Raw genomic sequence first — 24,313 nt, forward strand, 5'->3', positions numbered from 1 at the left:
TATGTTGATTTGTGATAGCAGTAATAAGAAATGAATACAGATCTGTATATGGAGCTAGTGCATGAAAGTTTGAGAACTTGGTGAATCTAGGACATGTTAAGAAATTCACTATGGCTAGTGTGTTGGATGCATGCAGAAAAATGACAAGTTATTAGCCTTCCTGTGTACATTTCTTGACTCTGTTTTGGGTTCTCACATACAATTTTTATACCTTATTTTATTTAACTGGTTATTTTTTTATACTCTCTGATGGATGATCAGTGCTGTTTTAATTGCTGTTATACCCCTAGCACCACTAAACCACTATCAAGATATTTTTTAGTGACTGAAATAACTGAAATAATGTATTCCAGTTTGATCTTGGAAAAGGGTCAAAATACTTATATTGAATGTCAGAAGTACTATAAATGTGCTATTTCCTATAATAGATATATTTTCTCAGTGACAGTGAGTATATTTGATCTTGCCAATGAAATATTTCTTAGTTGGTTGTAAATTACTTGATGCTTCATGATTTCTTACATTTCAGGTGTCCTTCCCTTGTGATCTACCTTTCCAAAATGGCATCAGTATCTTGTGTTTTTTTTTTTTTTTTCATATCACTGGGATGTGCTACACCATCTCACACTGGCCTCAGGACCTCCCTATGGTCGTAGAAGCAGTGTTGGGTTTTCATCACAAAAGTTTGCTTGCTCATCATGACCAATGCCTAATGATTCCCTTCTTGTGACTCACTGTAGTTGTCATGAGTGTCACTGTTGTGGTGGCCTTTTCTTGTCCATGTATCTATCTACTCATCTCACTCCTCCTAATGTGGACTTTTCCCAATGATCTCCCATTGAGCATTCTCAGCTCTATTATCTTTGCCCCACAGGAGCAAATAGGTTTACTGACCTATTTGTTGTGTGTTGTCTAAGAAGAAAGAGGGGAAGTATTTCAGGGCCATCTATATAAGTACTTTCCTTGGCATCAACATTCTTATGCTCAGACATCATATTAGATTAATTATTGGGGGACACCTTGGCAGCTCAGTAGTTGATGGCATCTGCTGCAGCTCAGGTTGTGATCCCAGATCTGGGATTGAGTCCCACATCGGGCTCTCTGAGGGAAGCCTGCTTCTTCCTCTGCCTGTATCTCTGTCTCTCTCTATATCATTCATGAATAAATAAATGAAATCTTAAAAAAAAAAGATTCATTGTTAGGGCACCTGTAAGATTCTTTAAGAAGAGTAGTCTTTCAGCACTGGAGGAGTGGAGGAATGAAATCAGCCTCCTAAGCCTATAACCAATTTATTTTCAGCCAAACCCTTAGCTAGATCTGGGAATAGAGACAGATCTTTTTTTTTTTTTTTTTTTTTTTTTTTTTTTTTCTTTTTCTCTCCTTGTCCCATCTTTTAGAAACAAAAATGGTACCCATTTATCTCTTCTCTTTTATCTGAATACTGTCTGAAGAGCTATACTTTTCCAGCTGCCTTATAGAATAAAACAGCAATGAAACAAAACAAAACAAAATAATCATCAACAACGAAACTCTATGGTCTGAGACTATGAGACTCATACTAACACATAAAAAATTCCACTTTGGGAATTCTGAGAAATCTTCCTTCTCTCTATTCAAAAAATATCTGAAGCATCTAAATTGCTTTTAGGGTATTTTTCTTGCCTGAGCTTTTAGTTTACCACCCCAATGCTATCTTGATATTCAAAGAAAAACAATGATCCCCCTATTATCAATCAAGTCCTGCCCTTATCATAGACCGTGGAATACCTTTTATTTTATGGCTAATGAAGCCTTAAATATGGTAGGCTCTAGAAATTCTCTGGAACAAAAATATTGTGGTTTAACATCTTCCTTCTATAAAAACTTTATTTGGTAGGTGGTTGAAAGTTATTGAAGGATATTGAGCAGAGGAATGACATAGTCATACCGCAGTTTCAAAAAATACTGTCAATATGTTGAAAGGTTTTATTGGATTACTATAGCTCTAGAGGCAAGGATACCCATTCAACATTGGATCGGTGATCTAGATGGGAAGCAAGAGGGTTGTAACCTTAGCCATGATGCTTCAGATACAGAGAAGGTAAACTTGAGCTATAATTTGGAGATAATGTAGTAACTCAGTGAATATGGCAGAAAAAGAGCAGTGAAAGTGTGTGCCTCTGATAATTCCTTGGCTTTATTAATTTTTTTTTGATATAGGAAATTGAGGAAAGAGTTAAATTAAAAAAATCCTAATTATAAAGTAGCCTCTGCCTATGTGCATTATCAATGGGATGGAAATCCGGATGTAAACTGAGAAATGGAATTTCAGCAGGAAAAGTGAAGACTTAGGAAATGTAAATGTATAGGATAAATAATTTTGAATTTAAGGAAATAATTCATAGCAAAAACTATTTTTTAGGGATCCTGGATGGTCAGAGGTTGAGCATCTGCCTTGGGGTCCATGATCCTGGGGTCCAGGATCGAGTCCCTCATTGGGCTCCCTGCAGGGAGCCTGCTTCTCCCTCTGCCTGTGTCTCTGCCTCTCTATGCATCTCTCATGAATAAATAAATAAATATTTAAAAATATTTTTTTATGTTTCTCTGGAGAAAAGAAATTCCCCCTTTTTTATAGCAGGAACACCAGTTCCTAAGTGACACAAGTCAATAAGCAGACAGGTTTGACATATATTCACTCTGGTCTAAAATCTTTTTATATGTTCACAATTGTGGGAACAGTTATTTGCCACTTTTTATATTTTTATTCTCCTCTGTGTAGTTCTCATAGCTCTATTATTTCCCTCTGTACTTACCCCCTTCACCTTTCCCTCGTAAGCACGAAGTGTTTATGACATGGCCTCAGGTAATTGCCGTGTTATAAAGTCTTACAATCCACCCGGCACCTACCCATATCCTGCATATAGACGTCTCCATCTCTAGTTTTCAGACGGGGCTACAAGTTATAGGCCTAATAGCTGGGTAGGAATTGGGTAACTAGTTCATTTTATGTGATGATTTTTCCCTCATTTTTGTGTGTGCCACCTGGACTGCTTGAAGTTGTACTGGCTATCAAGTCCTACCCAAAAGATTGAAGGAATTTTTTGAAAATATAAGCATAGCTCACAAAAGTCTCACAAAATGGACAGGTGACCTACTTGTATCCATACTTACTAATTAATAAACATTCATCAAGATGTATGAAGTACAAGTAAATATTTTACGATATATACAGAAGAAACAGAAGTGGTTCTTTCTAAATTTGACACAAAATTGTTTCTATACTTGATCTGCACATTGGTAACCCAAAATGAAATGAAAGGCAATTCTTTAACCTTTAATATTTGTGACATTTGCTTTAATATTGAACAAGTTTAGTAATTGTATATTGTAATTGAATGAATATAATATTCCTCCGCTATAATACAATCACTATAATTTATGATAGCACGTTTAGATGGGTGCCTTTATTATAAGAACCAATCAAAGAAAATAAGAAAAAGATCACATACACTTTATTAGTCAAAAAATTGGAAGGGCATTTTATATTTTAGCTTTAGAGGAAGCATAATTTGATGACATTTGAATGTTCCCTCTATTTAGGACTTTGTCATGAAAATTGCCCTATTTTCTATGCACATTAAATGTTCTTTCAGAGAAAACATAAAATATTCCTGGATTAGTTCCCAGGTGCTGTTAAATATGTCCATTCTGCCTTGTAATTTGTACATCATTGTCTCACGTGGTGTTATTTGTGTTATTGATGGACCCATTCATTCTCGGTTGTAGGCTTCCTGTCTTTGTAAATTCTTTAGATGATCCTGCTTGTAATTACCCTTATGCTGAGCCCTTTCACTGTTATTTGAAGAAAGTTTTATAAATCACATTATGCATACACAACAGCATTGCTGTGTGTGGATTCTATTCTGTTCCATGTCTGAAGCCTCATCTGAATGTTGAAAAGAGGAATAAGAAATAGCCAGTGGCCAATTCATCTCCATATCTTTCCTCTGAAGGTAATTTCAGAGAATCTTTTCTGTCCCATTAATAACCTCCTTGGAGCAGCCTTATTGTTTAGGGTCACATTCATCCCTGTCTAATTTGCCTTAAATATTATGATTAGTCATCCAAGTTGTATGTGGATATCATTGACATTTCCAGATTTACCATATCTGGAATAATGAATTTCACATGTGTATTATTCTGTTTAGCAGAGATTCCAATTGCTTTAGAACTTTTATAATCTGTTGGAATACTTTCAGTTTTAAGAATTATAAGACTTTGGGACACCTGGGTGGCTCAGTGGTTGAGTATCTGTCTTTGGCTCAGGGAGTGATCCCAGGATCTGGGATTGAGTCCCACATAGGGCTCCCCACATGGAGCCTGCTTCTCTCTCTGCCTGTGTCTCTGCCTCTCTCTCTCTGTGTGTGTCTCTCATGAATAAATAAATAAACTCTTTAAAAAATATAGGACTTTGAATTTATTTATTTTATATTTTAAAATATTTAATTTATTTATTTATTTATTTATTTATTTATTTATTTGAGAGAGTGAGTGAGAGAGAGAGAGGGAGAGAGCACGAGCAGAAGCATACTCCCCACTGAGCAGGGACCCCCCCTGACTGGAGCTGGATCCTGGGACTCTGGGATCATGACTTGAGCTGAAAGCAGATGCTTAACCAACTGAGATATCCAGGTGCCCCAGACTTTTAATTTACTAATTAATTTCATACATTTGCAAGATTGCAATTAACTTTTTTATTTTTTCTATTTGAAATAATTGGTATTTGAAAACCATTATTTATTTCTTAGTATTTGTATAGTTCCAGTTACCACAGTTCTAACATTTTTTTTTAGCTGAGGTCCACTTGAAAGAACTTCATTGTTCACTCATTCTTCTGGGATTCTATGGAATGTGTGTATATAGAGAATCTTTAAAAGTGTTTCTTACCTCTTCCATAAATCTAATGAAAATCTAAACTAAAGAATAATTGAAACGGAGGAAGCTGCTTTGATTAAACGATCATAGTATTTTAGATATGGGAGTAATTTTTGGTAAGGTTCAACATTTTCTTAGGAATATATTATTACTCGAAGATACAAGGAAATAAGTTTTTCTTACTTGAGATATAGTTGAATATATCTCAATAACTATGATAAGTAATGAAAAATATGTACTTTAAAATATTCTATGAGCTTTTGATTCTTTAAAATGCTTAAATATATTGTGATTCCCCAGTACAGAAAATGTGATAAGACATATTTCCCAAAGCTAGTTTTTTGAAGACACTCTTCAATGATTCACCTGGAAAAAGAAACAGCAAGACATAACAATATCTAGCTGTATATAAGAAAAGAACTGACCCCAGTGTTGTTCAATAATGTGTGTGTATTACCTAACTCACTAGTGGTAAAATTAAGATAGTACCTAGGCTTCTTGAATCCAATGTTCTGGATTCTCACCTGTGTCCCATTATTCTTAATAAATTTGATCATTTAATTAATAAAACATGAATTGAGTACTGAGTATATACCTTGTAGTAGGCACATTGCCAGACTCTGGATATAGTGTCTAGTGTCTTTTTTTTTTTTTTTAATGGAAAAGAGAGAGGGATTACCTTGTTCCACTTTTCATGGAGCTTAAAGTACAGTGAAAGATGGGGGAACTAACTGATGCCACTATAAAAAAAATCACCACAAACATAGTGACTTTAAAAGGACACAAATTTATTCTCTTACAGTTCCAGGAGTCAGAAGTCTAAAATCAGCTTTATTAGGTTAGAGGAAAGGTGCTGGAAAGGCTGGCTCCTCTGGAAGGCACTGAAAGGAAATCTATGTCCTTGCCTTTTTTTTTCAGTTTTCAATGGCTACCCGGATTCTTTGGCTTGTGGATTCTTTCTCAAAATGTATCATTCAGTCCTGGCTTCCTATTGCTATCTCCACTGACTCGTAATTCATCTTCTGAATCTTATAAAGGACATTGTGATTATATTAGACCCATTTGGATAATCCAAGTGGCTAACTAGCAAGTTAGCATGATTTCACTGTCACATGTAAGTGAAGTCATACAGTATTTGTCTTACTCTAACTTATTTCACTTACCACGATACCTTCTAGGTCCATCCATGTTATTGCCAATGGCAAGATTTCATTTTTTTTCTATGAATGAGTAATATTCCTGTGTGTGTGTGTATGTGCATACCCCACATATTCTTTATTCACTTATCTATCAATGGACATTTAAGTTGCTTCCGTATCTTGGTTATGGTAAATGTAAGGATGCACGTATCTTATCAGATTAGTGGGTTTTTAAAAATTGTTCATTGGTTTGTTAATCCTCCAACTTGAAGGCCCTCTTTACCTTTTGTGAGTTTTTTACGTGGGATTCCCATTAAGATGGGAATCTTAATGTACTCTCTTCTTTATATTATTGTAATTTACATCTATTTTCTATCCCTTTACATTGTATATATTATCCCCCCCCAGGTTTATTGAGATATAATTGGCATATAACAATGTGTAAATGGAAAGTGTACAGGGTGTGGATTTGACTCATTTATATATTGCAAAATAATTACCATGATAGCATGAGCTAACACCTCCATCAGTTCATGAAATTACCATTTCTTTTTTTGTATGTGGTGAGAACACTTGAGATCTACCCTCCTAGCGACTTTCAAGTATTTATTATAGTACTATTCACTGTAATCACTATGCCGGACATTAAATCCCCACAACCTAACTGTTCTATAACTGAAATTTTGCACCCTTTGACCGTTTTCTTCCCAAGTCCCCAACTCCCCAACTCCTGGTAACCATCCCTCTACTCTCTGTTCCTTTTAACCTCTTTTTCTTTCTTCTTTCTTTCTTTCTTTCTTTCTTTCTTTCTTTCTTTCTTTCTTCTTTCTTTCTTTCTTTCTTTCTTTTTTCTTTCTTTCTTTCTTTCTTTCTTTCTTTCTTTCTTTCTTTCTTTTTCTTTCTTCTTTCTTCTTTCTTTCTTCTTTCTTTCTTTCTTTCTTTCTTTCTTTCTTTCTTTCTTCTTTCTTTCTTTCTTTCTTTCTTTTTTTTTTTTGTTTTAGATTCCACATATAAGTGAGAGGATACAGTATTTTTCTTTCTCTGTCTGACCTATTTAGCTTAGCATAATGCCTTCAAGCTTCATTCATGTTGCAAAGGGCAGGATTTTTTTCTTGTGGTTGAATAATATTCCATTGTATATATTTACTACATCATCTTTTCTATTAATCTACTGATAAACACTTATATTGTTTCCATTCTTGGCTATTGTTAATAATGCTGCAATAAACATGACAGTTCAGATATTTATTCTAGACCCTTATTTCATTGCTTTTGGATATATACCAAGGTGGATATATTTTTTGAAGTGTAACATGATTTATTCACCTTAGTCTTTCTCAAAGCACTTAGTATAGTGTTTTAGAAATAGGAGATGGACGTTAAAGATCGGTACAATTCGTTAAACCAATGATATATAGATTCATTATCAATTTACTTGAAAATATTAATTTTTCAAGTAGTTAGCCACAACCAGATGAGATGTAGTGAAGCAAAATGAATCAGAAATTGCTATGGAACACAATAGAAAAATAAATATGAACATTAAAATAGATCACAAATAAAAGTATCAAAACTAGTTCCACAGGATTTAATAAGATTGTTAGTAATGATAAAGTATTAATGAGATCTCTCAAAATATCTTATGATCCATTTTCACCATTGGATGAGTGTCTGGAGTAGGCGGTCATAGGCATAGTTGGGGAGAAGATTTGAGGCTTGATTAATGCAGTGGATTCTACAGTTGGCTCCAATCAGAGTTGAGAAGACATAAGAGGACAAGTAAATCAAAGCCAGTCTATAATAGGCTTATTAATCCAAGGAGATAAATGGAGAATATAAATCAAAGTAACAATGTATAAAACTGTGGCCTATAAAAATCAGAAGGCAAAAATCTAAATATATATGCAAAATTAAGATAGGTTTAGCTATAGATAGTTAATGTCCATGTTATTGATGTCGACATCCATTTTGCTGATGTGCCTAGTGGTTATGTTGGACAAGATGAAAGGAAAAACGTTGAGGAGAACCGTATCTCTTTCTTCATTCTTCTCCTATATCAACCAATACAGGAATGGGATCAATGGGATTGACAACTAATTTTGTTGGATTCTCAGAAAGTTTTCCACAAAATTCAAAGTTTAGGAATCTCTAGCACAAATACGAGTCACCAAGTAGTTAATTTTAGGATATGGAAACACAAATATAATTAGCCAGATAACCTAACTACAGCGATGTTAGAATAGTTATGGGATATAAGCTGGAAACTTACCACTTTACCACAGACAGAGAAATCATTATATTAATTTGAATGTTTATATAACATACTGTATTGCTTAAATCTTTCTACACAAGTGGCACAAAGTTATAAATTTGGTTGACGTACCTATTTTCAATATACCTTAATATCAAGGAGTTAAATCCCCTATGACCAAATTTCATTCAATCACCAAAATATTTCTGTGGTTGGGATGCATGCTTTTCTATGAATATTTACTTAGTGGCAATTATGTGTTGTCCACAATTTCACAGACTGGTAAATTAAGTCTAGTCTATGGCTTTATTTACATGCAAACCTAGATGGAGAGACAAGGTAATGGCCAGGTATAGTTTAAAGAAACTGCAGAAGGCATTATGAGAATAAAAGAACAAGTGTGTTTTCCAGATTAAAAAAAATATAATTTATTTATTTATTTATTTATTTATTTATTTATTATTATTATTTTTAAATATTTTATTTATTTATTCATGAGAGACACAGAGAGAGAGGCAGAGACACAGGCAGTGGGAGAAGTAGGCTCCATGCAGGGAGCCCGACGTGGGACTCGATCCCGAGTCTCCAGGATCAGGGCCTGGGCTGAAGGCAGCACTAAACTGCTAAGCCACCCAGAGATCTCCCCAAAATTCTTTTAAATGGAGTTGATACTTTATGATTTTCAGTTAGAAAGAATAATTTCCTCTCTTATGGAATTACTTTGATAGGAATTCATCCATAATCTTGTTTTTTGTTTGGTTTTAATGAGTCTGATATAGTAAATTGAGCCCACAAACATCGTTTTAAGTATCTTTGTAGGTTTCAGGTTTTTTGCACCACACACACACACACACACACAATCTCATTCAAACATATACGTGTACACACCTTGCATGTGTGCTTTATAACATTCAGTGTTCCCATTAGTACCTACTCCCTTGTTCCTCAGAATAAGCCTCTTGGATAGAAAGGAATTGTAAAGGGGAGATAGAAGCTAAATTCTCCCAAGCTATTTCTTGCATCTATACACCTCACTCACAAAGAAAAGTGCAAGAAAGCAGTTCATCTTCAAGTGAGAAAATGCAACAATAGCATAGGTATTTCATGTCATAATGAGTGGTAATTTACTAGTTTATAAGAATAAAGAAATCTGGACTTTATAAGAGCATATTTGCATACATTCAATTGACACCCAAATAATGTACGCAAAAAAAAAAAAAAAAAAAAAAAAAAGCCAGAAAGCAATTCACATTCAACAAACTGGTGTTAAAAGAAAAGTTTAAAACCTTGTTAGGGAAACAACTGACTTAAAATACCAGTAAATATAAATAGGCAGATCATAGCTACAAATAAATCAAGTGGCTTAATATTCATTGGTTGTGAGGAGTCACAACACTGTATATAATTAGTTATCTGGAAAAAAATAAAGATCACCAGCTAAGGAAACACTGATATATCCAGACAAATTCAGGCCTGATGAAGTATGATCAGTTAGATCATAAAGGAAAAAACAAATATCTGTCATTCTATTCTCCTCAGGGAACGATTAGAGCTGTTAAATCTGTGGGCTATAGTATCAAACTGGGTGATGCCAGCTGATTAGTCCCAGAAGTTCTAGAACAGCTGGCAGTCACCCAGAGTTCACTTGGTAGTGGGGGACCTAGAGTTTCGACTGCACAATAAACTGACGCATCACAATTGACCTGGAAATAAACCTGGTAAATCGAAACAGGTTTCATGTTTAAGAAATTGTATATGTTTAAAAAGGCAATATATTAACACTGGAATCTAAAGTAAACATATCAGGAACTTTAAAACTAAAATTGGGGTGGAGGGAGCCAAAAAAACTCCCCCTTTTGTTTCATAATGGAAAGGGAACAACCTGTGGTTAAAAACTAACTAGATGAATCTTTTGTAAGATAAAACATCAAGCTCTGAGACCATAGCTGGAAGCCAATAGGACCAAAGAGGAAGTTACACTATTTTTTTTTGTAATCAATTGACAGAAATTTGGGAGTGTGGAGGACAGAGAGAAATGGGAGACCTATATCGGGTAACGCAACTGACCTTAAGAGAACTGGTGAGAAATTATTGCCAGGCAGATCACCAAAGGAAGATCAGACATTCTCTTACATATTTTGCACTGCTGTGATGCAAAGCCCTTGCACTGCCACAGATTTCCATTCTGATCTGGCACATACATCACTGTCTCTAATAGTGATAACGTAATAGTAATAATAAAGAAATGAGGAAAACTTTATCTTATCTGGGCCAGCTTGGGGCAGAAGAGGAGAAGTGGAGTGGGGGTATAACTACCTGGTTGTACTGGAAATGTAGAGTGATTTAAGAATAATCTTCTTTTTAAAATGAAAGACTGCATTTTACCACAATATTTTTTTTCTAAAATGCTCTATTTCAGGAAATTGCATGGCATCCTCCAGTGCCAAAAAGGGGATGCATGTTAGACTTTTCTTTCCTTACATTTTCTCTAAGTCATATTCTACAAGTTTGTTTTCTAACATTTTCTGAAATTTCAAAACCCAGTGCTTCTGCTGTAATGTCCTGGTTTAATGAACTATTTTGTCATTCATGGATGGATTAATTGAATGACTTTGATCACTGTTGGCTTCCATACAGACTTAAATTCTTCCTTCACATGACTGGGAAGTGAGCATTCTTGAATAGCTAGCTATCTAACACACTCTTTTGGTTACAGTCTTTTAGGGCCTCATCATTTGCAGCTCTACTTTTTAAGTACTGCTCTGGGGCCAACTACTAGTTGAGTAAAAGGGGCGATGGGATCTATCCAGGTAGATGGTTCATTTCATTTTTTTAACATTTTTATTTATTTATTTATTCATGAGAGACACAGAGAGAGAGAGAGAGGCAGAGACACAGGCAGAGGGAGAAGCAGGCTCCATGCAGGGAGCCCGACGTGGGACTCCATCCTGGGTCTCAGGATCATGCCCTGGGCTGAAGGCAGTGCTAAATCGCTTAGCCACCCAGGCTGCCCAGATGGTTCTTTTCAATTTGGATTTTAAAATAAATTTAAGAAAGTTTTTAGATTGTGTCTTAGGAGATGTAATATGCTCATGTGAATGGTCTGTTTGTAGAAAAGATAGATTTGGAAGAAATTATTTTCCATGATTACTTTGTCCATTAAACACCTTCTTCCCTTTTCTGTTTCACCCTCAATTAATATCCCATAGAATCCTACTTACATGAACACTGTAGAAATATGCCCTGTGCCTTAAGTATAAATTCAAAGTTACTTAGAATGGTATAAAAGGCCATAATCTTGCCTTTGGCTAAAAATCCAATTACATTTCCCTTTGCTCATAACCTCATGATTTATGTGTTATTAATGAAAAATGTATTTAATAATCTGCGAAAAAATCCTGTTTTGTGAACTCTAGACTGGAAAATCTCTTATCTCCCCTTCTTCTGCCTCTTTTTTTCTTATTAAACTGGCTTAATGCTCTCTAAATTGAACTTTCTGCAAGCAAAGAATGTTTTATAGCAGCACAATTCAACATGGTAGATGTGAGCTACCATGGTGGCTGTTGGGTCCTTGGGGTGTAGGTAATATATCTCAGAGAGTGAAATTTTAATTTTTAAAATTTTAGTTAATATAAAGATAAGTTAGAATAGTCACATGTGTCTAGTGGCTCCGTATGAGACAGTGTGGCTCGAGCTATTTCACTCAGGCTATTAACAAAATCTCTACTGGCGACATACACCAGCTTCCAAGCTGAAGATGACCTGACATTTCTCTTTCCTCAGTGTGTCTAACCACCTCTTTCCGTGTTCTTTAATCTTCTAGTGTCTGACATCACTTTTATTTCCATTTTTTAAGTCCTTTCCTTTCTTAGAAAAAAAGGTTTTAATTCTTACCCTTCTTGACTCAAGGTGCTTCAGATTTTAACTGGCTGGAAATGGAATTCTTACTCAGCTTTGTCTCTGCTGACTTTGACAGGGAGTACGAAGATGCCCACTCAGGGGTCACTGGGGTGATTTCCTCAGTCATGCATGTAAGGGCATTTTAATCTCTCGTCTCAAACCCACCTCAACAACAGCAAAAATATCTTCCTATACAATACATTTTACTTTTATCTTAAATCTTCTTATTTATAAAAAAGTATCTAGAATTATAATGATTATTAGAGCTTGATACTTCAGCTGCTAGGCTTACTTTGCATGAATCGGCTCACTCATTCCAGAAGCTCTACTTTGGCATGAGATACAGTTGGCAGCTTTGGTGCTTAAATTCCTTGTTGACAGAAAGATGGGTGAAAAAGCATCTTGATTCCTTATGCTAGAAATAAACACAATGCTATTTTAGAAAGACATGCAATTCAAACTCAGATTAGTTCTTGGTATTAATGTCCTACTGGAGGCAAAATGAAAAAGGCTTGTTTGATTTCTGACCTCATATGTTGAGTATGGAAAAGGAAAAGTGGTCATTAAAATATTTTAAGGAGTCAAAATGAGAGTAAAGTAAAAACATGATTTATGACTAAGCAATTCCTAGAATTATGTGATTTAAAAAAAACAAATTTGATTTAACTATAACAATTATTCATGGAATTATAGACATCAGGGAATATTTTTATCTAGAGTTACATTTCTTGGCTTTAAAAATAAAACATGAAAATATAGCCAATTCAAAGGTATTGTATTTTTTGATACATGCAGGAAAAAAAAAAATCTATGCTTAAATGTGAACTTTCTGGAGATTGAAAAATTGTATCAATATAGATAAAAGAAAACCACTATATAATGGTTCAGTAACTATACTTTACCTCTAATGATGAAAATAAAATATGCTTGGTGGGAAAAAAAAATCTTTGAAGGCAGAGTCTCTGTCCAATGATCTGTGACCTGAAGATATACAAAAGGACTGAAGCAAAGTAGGTGTTCTATCAATGATTTCTAAGCCAGTGACAGAAATAATGATTGAGGACTAAATGTAGAGTCAGAAAGCAGAGTCCTTTCCGAGCTGTGCTGTCAAATGCTGTTATGATCTGGGCAAAATTCTGTATCCTTCAAGCCTGAACTTCTTTATAATAAAAGGAAATTTTGTCCTCGGGAAAAAAAAAATAATTTATTGTATTTGCGTACTGTTTTGTTTCGATTCTTATTAACACTCATGAGCCTGGAGAAAGTGGAAGTTTTTAGGGTATTATGAAAATTTTCTCAGACTGTGATCACAAGTTCTGATATCTAACCTCATCTCTGCTGCTATATGACCTTTTATTTTTATTTTTATTTATTTATATATTTTATATGACCTTTTAAAGTCACTTTGGTTTTTTTTTGTTTTTTGTTTTTTGTTTTTTGTTTTTTGTTTTTTTTTTTGAGTCACTTTGAACCTTTCCACCATTACTTTCGTTTAGAATTGTTTCCACTATCGGTTCTTACACTAAGAGTTGGTGATTTCTAGGCGATAACCTGAATCAGAAGCACATAGGACTGATGAGGATGCTGTAACATCACCAAGCATCTCTTTGTAAGACCTTCAGGCTGGTGATAGAATGTTCTTAAGAAATGAATAAAGAGGCACCTGGGCGGCTGAATTGGTTAAGCATCTGACTCTTGATTTTGGCTCAGGTCATGATCGCAGGGCTGTAAGATTGAGCTCTGCCTTAAGTTCTGAGCTGGGTGTGAAGCCTGCTTAAGATTCTCTCTCTCCCTCTCTCCCTGCCCTCCCCCAGCCTAATAAAAAAAAAAAAGTGAATAAATGATGCAAATCACTGATGTACATATTCTAAGATGTCATAAAATTATATTCGCCGTTCCTTTGATGAGGCTACATGTATCAGCCCATTTAGCAAAAGATAGCTAATACTGAGAAATTTCAGTTCTGTAGGAGGTCAGGTATTTTCTATGAATTTCCCCACGATGATAGTGAGTGCCTTCACCAAATTCTGCTGGAGCTCAGTCAGAGATTTACACAGCTGAGAACTTCCAATTTTCTGATATTGCTTGCTATCTAAAAGCTTCATCTTTCTCCAGTAGAGTTTCGGAAGATTAAGTCTTAATGGCATGAATTATATTATATAAGTTCCTATAAAGATATGAAATTTTAAAGAGTAATTTCAGTGTCAATTTAATTAATCCTTCAAAGCTCATACATTTTCAAGCAATTAAATTTAATTTTTAAAGATCTGTTTCCTTGGTCACTTACATTTGTAATGTGAAATCTTTGTAAAAAACTTTGCAAATTTGAAGTAGAGGTCTTTTTTTTTTTAAATTGTTAAAAAATCATTTGCTCTGAGAAAAAAACAAAATAAACATCAAAAAAGTAATTTTCTCAGAATTCTTTCTGAGATAGTTATTCTAAACTGAAGAAACTGTAAGGTACTTATTGTATTGTATTGGAACGCAACAAAATATTTCTTTGGTGTTTTTTTCCTACTATTCCATTAAATATTGTGATGGTCATATTTATTTGCCTGTTTTCAACATTTGCAGACACAGAATAAAATTACTGTAATTTTCTGAGCCTCCTCATAATCCTATTATTGAATTCTATCATCTCAAGTGGTTTATGTGATGGAAAAGCCAGTAATTATGACTGTATCATTAATTATTACTTGCCATCCTAAAAATAGAAACTAAGAACCTGGAGTTTATTGGCTTTGGTTAAAACCTTTCGGCACCAATGTAGTCTGTGCCCTCACATAAGGAGATGCTGTGTTAGAAAAAGATACTAGAAAAAAGTTGGAAGCTGAAGAATGCACTAAACTTGCCTAATGGCCACAAATACATACTCACCAGTAAGCCATGTACACAAAGGCCTAATCTGTGAATATAGACTGAGAACTTGACTCCAAATGCAGTCTCATGGCGGGTTAGGGCTTCAGTGTATGTATTTGAGGCAACACGATTGAGTCTGTAACAGGACACACTGAGCAAAGTTAAGAGACATCCTATAGAAGGAGAGAAAATGTAAACCATATATCTAATAAGGGTCTGGCATCAAAAACATACAAAGAATGCTTGCAATTTTATAACATAAAGACAACACAATTGAAAATTATATACATTATATTAATTAAAAATTTTAAGGAGCACCTGGATGGCTCAGTGGTTGAGCGTCTGCCTTTGGCTCAGGGCGTGATCCTGGGGTCCTGGGATCGAGTCCCATATCGGGCTCCCTGCATGCAGCCTGCTTCTCCCTCTGCCTGTGTCTTTGCCTCTCTCTCTATGTGTTTCTTATGAATAAATAAAAATCATATTTAAAAAAAATAAAAATTTTAAAATCTATTAATGTCATGTCATTATTCCATGTGCCTATGCACCTGGGGAGAAATCAGTCATCTGAAGGTAGGGAGAGTGGCTTTTGTGATAGGCTGGCAGAAGTCTCTAGTAGTCCTTTTGGCTACTAATGTCTAGATATTTGCTTTTCTGAGTATATAACACATCCATCCTTCCCCTAATGGAAGCAACACTAATGTCATTCATTTACTTCTATCCATTAATAGCTAAACCTTCAAGATCTCTGAGTGACATGGAATTCCCCCCAACAGATCCAAATAAGACCTGGACCTATCTTGAAATCTACAAACTGAAATTCTAGATACAGGCCCCATGTACACCCACAGATATTCCATTGAGAGAAGAAGAGTCAGAGAAACACACTAGCGGATAGCCGGTTCCCCTGCTTCCTAGTGGCCCACTTGGGATCCCCCCCAAAACAATTTCAAGGACTTTTTTACGGTTCAGAGTTTGAAAAACAAAAGCATCTTCTCTATAAACTTTTGTGAATTGTTTGCACTTGTGACTGTTTTAAATTTAAACTGAGTGTTCAAAGCCAAAACCAAAATAAAAATAATAATAAAAACAAAACATGAAAAATAAAGACTGCTCTGGCCAGAATAAGTATCCTAGCTAGCTCACAGTGTAAGAACTTGATTCTTCCTTGGGGACACGTTTTTCCCCATTGTCCATTGTGACCCTGGATTTGTCTTTGGGAACATTGGAGAGAGGAGACGGGTGTACGCTTATTCAATAGCTTTCTCTGGCTGCCATGTCTCAGATACGCGTTGTGGAGATTGCCATTCTTGGGGGTTATAAAAATCTTGTAGCCCATTTCCTATTGGTGTCATTTGGCCATGGAGAGTGTTTAAGGCTTTTAGTTACAAGTCAAAGTAGGTTTCTTTAAACAAAATTCCCTGAAAAATATTGGAAAAATCTTAGTTGCTTCTACCCAATTGTATATTCACGTAATCACAGTCAAAGCCTTTGTCCAGATAAAATTTTTAAAATGTGAATGAGATTTCTTGTTTCTTTTCTAGCTTCTGGGTTCTGTTCATCCTTCTTGTGATATAGTAGCCATGTCTTTGTAGAGAAGAGGACAAGACTGCTAAGGCTGTAGTTATGTAGACTCTTGCCTGTTTCAGTTTGAGATAAAGGTAAAGCTAGATATTTCCAACTTCAAAGTTTGCCTATCTCCTGTTTGTAGATTCCGGGCAGAGAAAATCTCCTTTAATAAGCTTTGTTTCCTTTCTTTATCTGTTTTCCTTTTACCTCAAACATAAATTAATCTATCATTTGTAGGACTCTTCTGAAAAAGTGTAAAAGCAGTGAACATAATGCAAATTTAAAAAGTAATCTCAGGGGCACTTGGGTGGCTCAGTGGTTGAGGGTCTGCCTTGGGCTCAGGGTGTGATCCCGGGGTCCTGGGATCGAGTTCTGCATTAGGCTTCCTGTGGGGAGCCTGCTTCTCCCTCTACCTCTGTCTCTACCTCTCTCTGTCATTAATTAAAAAAAAAGTAATCTCAACATTTCCCTAATATGCCTGAAATTAACATGTTATTGTATTTAAAGATAAAGCAGATGACTTACTCGCTGAAACATGACAGGGTTACCAGCTTCCTAGCCTGTAATAACTATGTTTTTACCCCTAACCACTCTGCTAATTCCATACACCAAATCCATAATTTATATTTTGGTTTTTGCAGAGTAGCATTCCTAGTACCATATTCTGTATCTGGGTGGACAATATTTGTCTGCGAATTACAGATATATTTTAAAAATGGCTTAAAACATAGAAGTTTAGTTTGCTGTGACAGTAGTAGTCCCACCTAGTATTTAAGTTGGCCATGACCGGGCTATTTCCCACTTCCTTTCTTACCATGCCCATTATAGCTTTATATCCTCACAGTTCAATATGAAACTGTAGCCCTCAGGTGGCTAATTTCGAATTATGCAAATATAGGTCTCAGAAGCCCTTTCGTACATTTTTCAAGATGGGTTGTTATGTAATATTCCAACTTTTGTTCCTTTGGTCACATGCTGTTCCTCAATTCAAAGTAGGATGAGAATTGTATCTTCTATTTCAGTTGGCTTTGATGTCGGTGAAAAACTAGAGATGTGGGATAATGGAAAAGGCCACAGGGCAGAGAGCCAGTAGCCTCTGCATGGGATATCTTATTGTTCTTTAACTTTGCCACATTTTAGAATCATTTTAACAATTAGTGGGATGACCTTTATATGATATTAAAAGGTTGTAAAAGGGGCATGACCCCCCTGACTTCATGCTTTTTAAACTTTATTTTTCTTTTATAACTTTTACCCATCATCATGCATTCTTCCTCATGATATTTCATGAGCCTGACCTCAAATATAAGAAGAATATTAAATAAGTGATCATGATTATTCAGTTGGCAGATATTTCAAAGGTAGATGTAACATGGATTGAAGAAAATGAATTCCATATAAATAAAGGAAACCAAAGTATGTGACCATTTCTTTGCTGATGTGATGATGATTCGATCTGCTAGGTTAGTTTTAAGTCATAAAGATAACAAAAATACATATGATTTTAATATACAATTTAGCTAGTTTTACTTAGATTGTAAAAAATTAAAACCTAAAAAACATTTTATGTATATCATGTATATTTTATATGTGCATTAATAAGTTTTATATTTATATATTCATGTGATGTATATTTTATATCTACATGTCTATACATGTTTACATTATATATATTTATAAATGCATGTATATTTTATATACATACAATTTTAAAAAGTTAACTTAATACATGAATAAGTCCATGCATATATGAAATAATTTCCTGTGTTTCTTTTAGAATATGTGTCACAAACTGTAGGAAGACAAACCCCAACTTTATTTCAGTGAATGAACCAGTTATTGCACTCTAAAGTGCAGCAAATGCTATGACAAGAACCAGACCACACGAAAGTGAGTATGTTCATGTGCCTACTTTTAGGGCCATATCTACTTGTGATTCGACGCACAGTTTGCGGTTTTTTGATTCTGTGTCCTCCAACATTCTGCCTCCAAATAGTCTTAAAATATTTTCTTACTATTAAAGTACATGAACTTGTTAGAACTTCACATAGCATTTATGTGAGGGGAATACCTGCTTGGCATTTCTGGGAAATTGATTTTATTTTTCCCCCAGACTTTTAAGCCTGAGAGGAAAATCAGTCCAGAATTTTGGAAAATAGGAAAAAAAAAAGATAATTATTTTTTAGACATTGAAGCTTAATAATCGATAAAGAAAATCCTTTCGGATCAAGGATTTCACTGGCATCAAGTAGAAAAGAACAAAAAGCCAGCCAAACAGAGTTGAAGGTGAAGGGTCATCTTTTCTGGAAGGCTGGAAAGGAGTCCATGAGGGAGAAGCAGTCCCCAGTAAGATCAAAGTGCAAATGATGGTTTGGAAAAAAATAATTGAGATCATATCAGGAAAAAAAAAAGATTTCTGTAATATATATAAAAATTCTCCATATTATTGAGAAAAAAGTGAACAGTGCAACTACAACATTGGTGAAGCTCATGTGGACTTTTGGAAAAAGAAACACAGATGAATCGTCAGTATACAGCCACGTGCTTATGATCACTTCTCGTAAAATAGATGCAAATGAAAACTAACATGATACAGTTCAAGAACTAAGTGATGACAACTACTGGAAAATTTGATAACACATAATAAACTCTAACCCCATTAAAAATTGCAAAAACCTTCCCTTGGCCACTATCCACACTTAATTTAAAAAGATAAATTTACTCCATAGCGTTATCAACATCTAACACACTCTACAGTTTATTTTATGGAAAATGCACATGCATTTGCTTATGTTTATTTGTCTTAAATAAACCCCATATGGGCTATATGAACACGGTTCAAGCTTTTTCTAGATCACCACGCCAATCCTGGGGCCAACAGAAAAATGCTTCTAGGCCATTCCTTTCTCTCCTCTTTCCCTCCTTCCTTCTCTCCACTTCCTTTCCTTTGTCTTCCTGATTCTCTTACCTCTAACTTCATCTTTCTCTTTCTTGCCCAGGTCAGCCTGGCACAACACTTCTCTTTCAATCACTGAGGAGACAGCTTCAGCACAAAAAGCAGAAATGCAAAGCTCACTATGTTGTCAAGAGCCAAATGCTAAAACCCTGTGCTGGGCTGGGACACAGATCTTTAGAATTTCCTTCTGTCGCCGTTTTATAGGTTGAAGTATTTTTTTATCAGTGGAGAAAAAGAGATAGACAGCTGTTGTAGCTGAGCTCTGCACAACCTTCACCACACCTCAATAACATAAAATACAAGATTAATTTAGAAGCAACATTCCCCTGTCACTAGGGCTAATAGTAAGTTTGAACATTTTAATGATCATGAAGTTGAGGCAGGAAACAAATACGATGGGTCTGTTTGTCAACCATGATCCTTCTCAACTGTTCTTGTCTTTCTAAATGAATGGGGATGAGAACTAGAAATCAAAATCAAATGGCTCGTAGTGAAGTCTTTGCCAGTTTCTATGATCAGTGATATTCTCATCGTTGAATGTAAGTCTTCATTGATCAGTTGGAACATTTTAATTTTAGAGGAAATGACCAGAAATGTTAGCAAGTCCTATAAAAATAAAAAATTTAAAAAAAAAGAAAGAAAAGAAAAAAAGATCCCAGTAAGCAGGCTTTGGAGGGTTAGTGGAATGCAGCAATTTCAAATAAGCTGGCCCAGATAGTCATGACTGTGTTCAATTATGTAATTATGAAATACTTAGTCCAGAAGATCCACTACATTATAGAATTTTTTAAAAGTCAACTTTTTATTACTATTTAAGGGATTATATTCAACTGGGAAATAATTTAAAGGGTTTTAAAAATTGATGCACTATGTATATTTAAGGTGAGAAATGAAGCATTTTAAAACAACAGAATTTCATTTTTATTTAAACTTTCTTGAGGGACTCTTTGAAGACAATAGAGGTAAGAAAGAATTGTGGCATAGGGCCACACAAAATAAACCAAACTACCATGAAACCCATGAGAGATAGGCCATGTGTTAATGGACAAGGTTTCCTTTCAAACCAAGTACTTGTGTACGTGTGTTCCTCCGTTACCTCAGATCTTTCTAGATGTTTGCTCTGTTTTCAAAATCTCCCCTCAACTATCCTCAAATGTGACAAGTAATTTCAAAAGAGGATTAATGTGTAAAAGAAGAACAGACACTCCTTGATTTGGTGATAGCTTTCTGTCCTTAGAGTGGAACCGATGGAGATAAAGATTCTTCAGAGATCACTATAATCTTGAGCCTACACGCCATGGCAGTGAGGTCTGTGAGGCTCCATTTTCCCACAGCACACATGATGACTTGGATGATTTTGCTAACACTCACCTTTCATCATTGATCATTTTTCGATGTCAGATATAAATATTTTCTTTTGGAGAGAAAAAAAATATTATCATGTACCCTTTGTATAAATGTTTTCCTATCTTAAAAAAGAAGTTGTTAAATTCAAACATAAAAATAACATAGCCCATTAAATTCTGGAATACCATTGAAAGGGAGTATAACCTTGTCAGTCTCGCTATTGTGTATGCGTTTAGAAGACCCAGAAATCTTTTCTGTTTCAGTTATGTTTCTTTTATTGTACTGTTTCATTCTAGAACACATTGCAGGGTTAACAGGTTTTAAAGTAACTCATAATTTTGTGCACATCTCTGCCATATTATTACAATCTGCATTCTGTTTAAGGTTTAATTTTAAAAATAATTGCCTCTTATTAAAATCCCCCACATTACATTATTGCTGGTCATGCAGAAAATTACTTTGCTGCAGGAAACAAAACCATCCAATATAATCTTTTCTCCTTATAGCAGAGGAGATAATTGGATTAATCACAAGTCAAAATCTTGGAAGTAAAGTACTTTGTTGGCTAAACTGAGCCATGCCTGTCATTTAGAGATGACAGATAATAGAGCCTCAGTGATGCTAGATAATCAAATGCAACTGGTTGCCATAATAATGAATATTTTTAAAATATTAAAAATGTGTTAATTATCCACTGAGTATGAGGAGAAGCTGGATTAGCCCCATGGGGAACTAGTTGCCTTGTTAAGACATCATCATATAACCATGACCATGTAGGAAACTTTCTGCTCAACCTACCTGATACCATATTGTAAATGCTAAAAAGCACTTTATACAGTAGAAGAGGTCTTTTATACTGTGAGATTTGATACTGTGAGGATAACATCGGATCCTAATACTGTCCAGTGGCTTGATTCCTCAACAATTCTCTTTGTTTTTGTTAGAATTAATGATTTAAAAAAAATACTTTTTAGAGCAATGCCTATACTGATTTTTAAGAATGCGATAAAAAATTTAACAAAGCGTTTTACTTGAGAATATTTAGGCATATGTTATTTTGAAATTTTAGATATGAAAGGAACTTTAAAGGATTTCATATTATCAATGAAGAAAATAGAGGCTGCATTACTTATGGAGAAAAACCATTAATGAAAATGTCAGAATGCAAATTCATGTCAACCATGCTTAGGAAAATACTCATCGTACTGCTACTCAAGTTCATCTAGGATAATTGTAAAGTGAATCACTTAGTATATTCAGGAAATTATAGGAGAAACCTCATCAAAATTTAACTGTAGCACGTATTAAGAAAAATTCACACATTTCAAGTGTACGACACAAAATGATGACACCCTGGTGACTACCACCCAGGTCAAGACATAGAATATCACCAGGAAAGCTTTTTTGTGTTCCCTCCTGATCATTAATCTCTCTCCTCCCAAAAGAAAATGACCATCATGACTTCTAAAGCTATGAATTAATGTTATGTATGCAGCATGTATTATTTTATGCTTTGCATAATTTGCTCAAAATTATGTTAGTGAAATTCATTGGATATGACAGGAATGTTTTTTGTTTGTTCGTTGTTTGTGTGTGTGTGTTCAAGTGTATAGCTTTAGTTCAGGAGTTATACAATTGTAAAACAAATTATCATATAAAGGATTCCACAAATTAGTGATGGATTTCTTATATTATTTAGTTATTATGTCTAATGTAGTTACAAACATTTTAATAAAAATCTTTTTGATCAATAATTATGCCTTTGATTATATACCAAGGAGTAAAATCGTTGAGGCATAAAGAATGTTTATGTGTAAATCATGTAGAAAATGCCAAAATGTTTGGCCAATGTAGTCATACCAATTTGCAGTCTGATCACAAGTGTGTAATAGTCGTCTTTCCTACAAATCCTTGCTGAACAATAGTATTGATAGTCTTTTTAATTCTAACCTTTTGACTGCTATGTAATTACTACATTTCCAATAATTTGAGAAGTTCCTACAGAGCATATAACAAGACAGACCATATCCTGGGCCATAAAACGGCCTTTACAAATTATAATAGAAATAATAAAGTCTATTTTAGTACCTTATTTATGTAATTCAATTTAAATTGACTATCACTATAGTTGGGTTAATATCTACCATGTTGGTTTCTGTTTTCTTTCCTTTTTTTTCCCCCAATATTTTATTTATTTATTCATGTGAGACACAGGGAGAGAGGCAGAGACATAGGCAGAGAAATAAGCAGGCTCCCTCTGGGGAGCCTGATGTGGGACTCGATCCCAGGACCCCAGAATCACACTCTGAGCCTAAGACAAACGCTCAACCGCTGAGGCACCCAGGTGGCTTGATTCCTGTTTTCTATTTGTTGCCCTTGTTCTTAATTTTTTTGTTTGGCCCTCATTTTAATTGTGGTTTTTATTTGACTCCATTGTCCTCCTCTACTAGCATATTAGCTAAACTTTTTTGGTAAAAAGTTTAGTGCTTTCCCTTGTTTCTACAAAACACATTTTAAAATAACGCTTTATGTAAACAACTTTTCAAAATAACTCTTCCCTTGTAGTACAAATATCTTATAATTAGTATAATTAATTTCTTCCTCCTACACCATGTGACCTTGTTGTTAAGATAATTTTATTTATCTGCTATAATTAATTAACAATATTATTTAAATATCATTACTTAGATCAATTAAAAATAAAAAGAAAACAATGTATTTTACCTCATTTATTTTTTTGGTCAGCTTCTCCTCCATTATTTATGTAGAGCCAAGCAAGCAGACCTAAGAAGCTTTATCTCTGTGGATGCACCTGTATCTAGATTTCAGATTACTTGGTATACTGTGAATGTTTGCTTTTCTGATGGGGCAAGAAAAGTTGATGATTTTCAATTTATTCAACTCTTTCTTGTTGTTATGATGGGAGTAATGACTTCCAAACTTTTTATATAATGGAGATAAAACTAGAAATCTTTTAAATTCATTTTTATGAATTTAGAAACTGCTGGCCTTAGCAGTTTACTATAGTCACTTAATAATACTAATAGTTAATACTTAGATTATTTTAGATTTTGTGCACATTTACTTATGCATCTCTAAGTATCCACATTTTCTCGTTTTTTCAGTCTTTCTTTCTTTCTTTCTTTCTTTCTTTTTTTCTTTTTTCTTTTTGTTTAAAAAATTCTATTTATTTATTCATAAGAGACACACAGAGAGAGAGGCAGAGACATAGGCAGCGGGAGAAGTAAGCTCCATGCAGGGAGCCCAGAGTGATACTCGATCCCAGGACATCAGGATCGCACCCTGAATGAAGGTAGGCGCTAAACCAGGGAGCCAACCAGGCATCCTTCTTTCTTTTTCTCTTTTCTTTTCTTTTCTTTT

At 34.7% G+C, this 24,313-nt stretch overlaps 1 long non-coding RNA gene across 1 annotated transcript; it reads right to left on the minus strand.

Moving 5' to 3' along the window:
* Positions 1 to 12,494: 12,494 nt before the first annotated feature.
* On the minus strand, positions 12,495 to 24,295 carry LOC125754928 (uncharacterized). Its single transcript, XR_007410076.1, has 3 exons — positions 23,657 to 24,295; positions 15,082 to 15,236; positions 12,495 to 12,619 (listed from the first exon to the last, which is right to left on the minus strand). It is a non-coding gene; the product is annotated as an uncharacterized LOC125754928 (long non-coding RNA).
* Between the last annotated feature and the right edge of the window lie 18 nt (positions 24,296 to 24,313).

This window comes from Canis lupus, chromosome 4 (genome assembly GCF_003254725.2).
Source record: "Canis lupus dingo isolate Sandy chromosome 4, ASM325472v2, whole genome shotgun sequence".
NCBI lineage: Eukaryota > Metazoa > Chordata > Mammalia > Carnivora > Canidae > Canis > Canis lupus.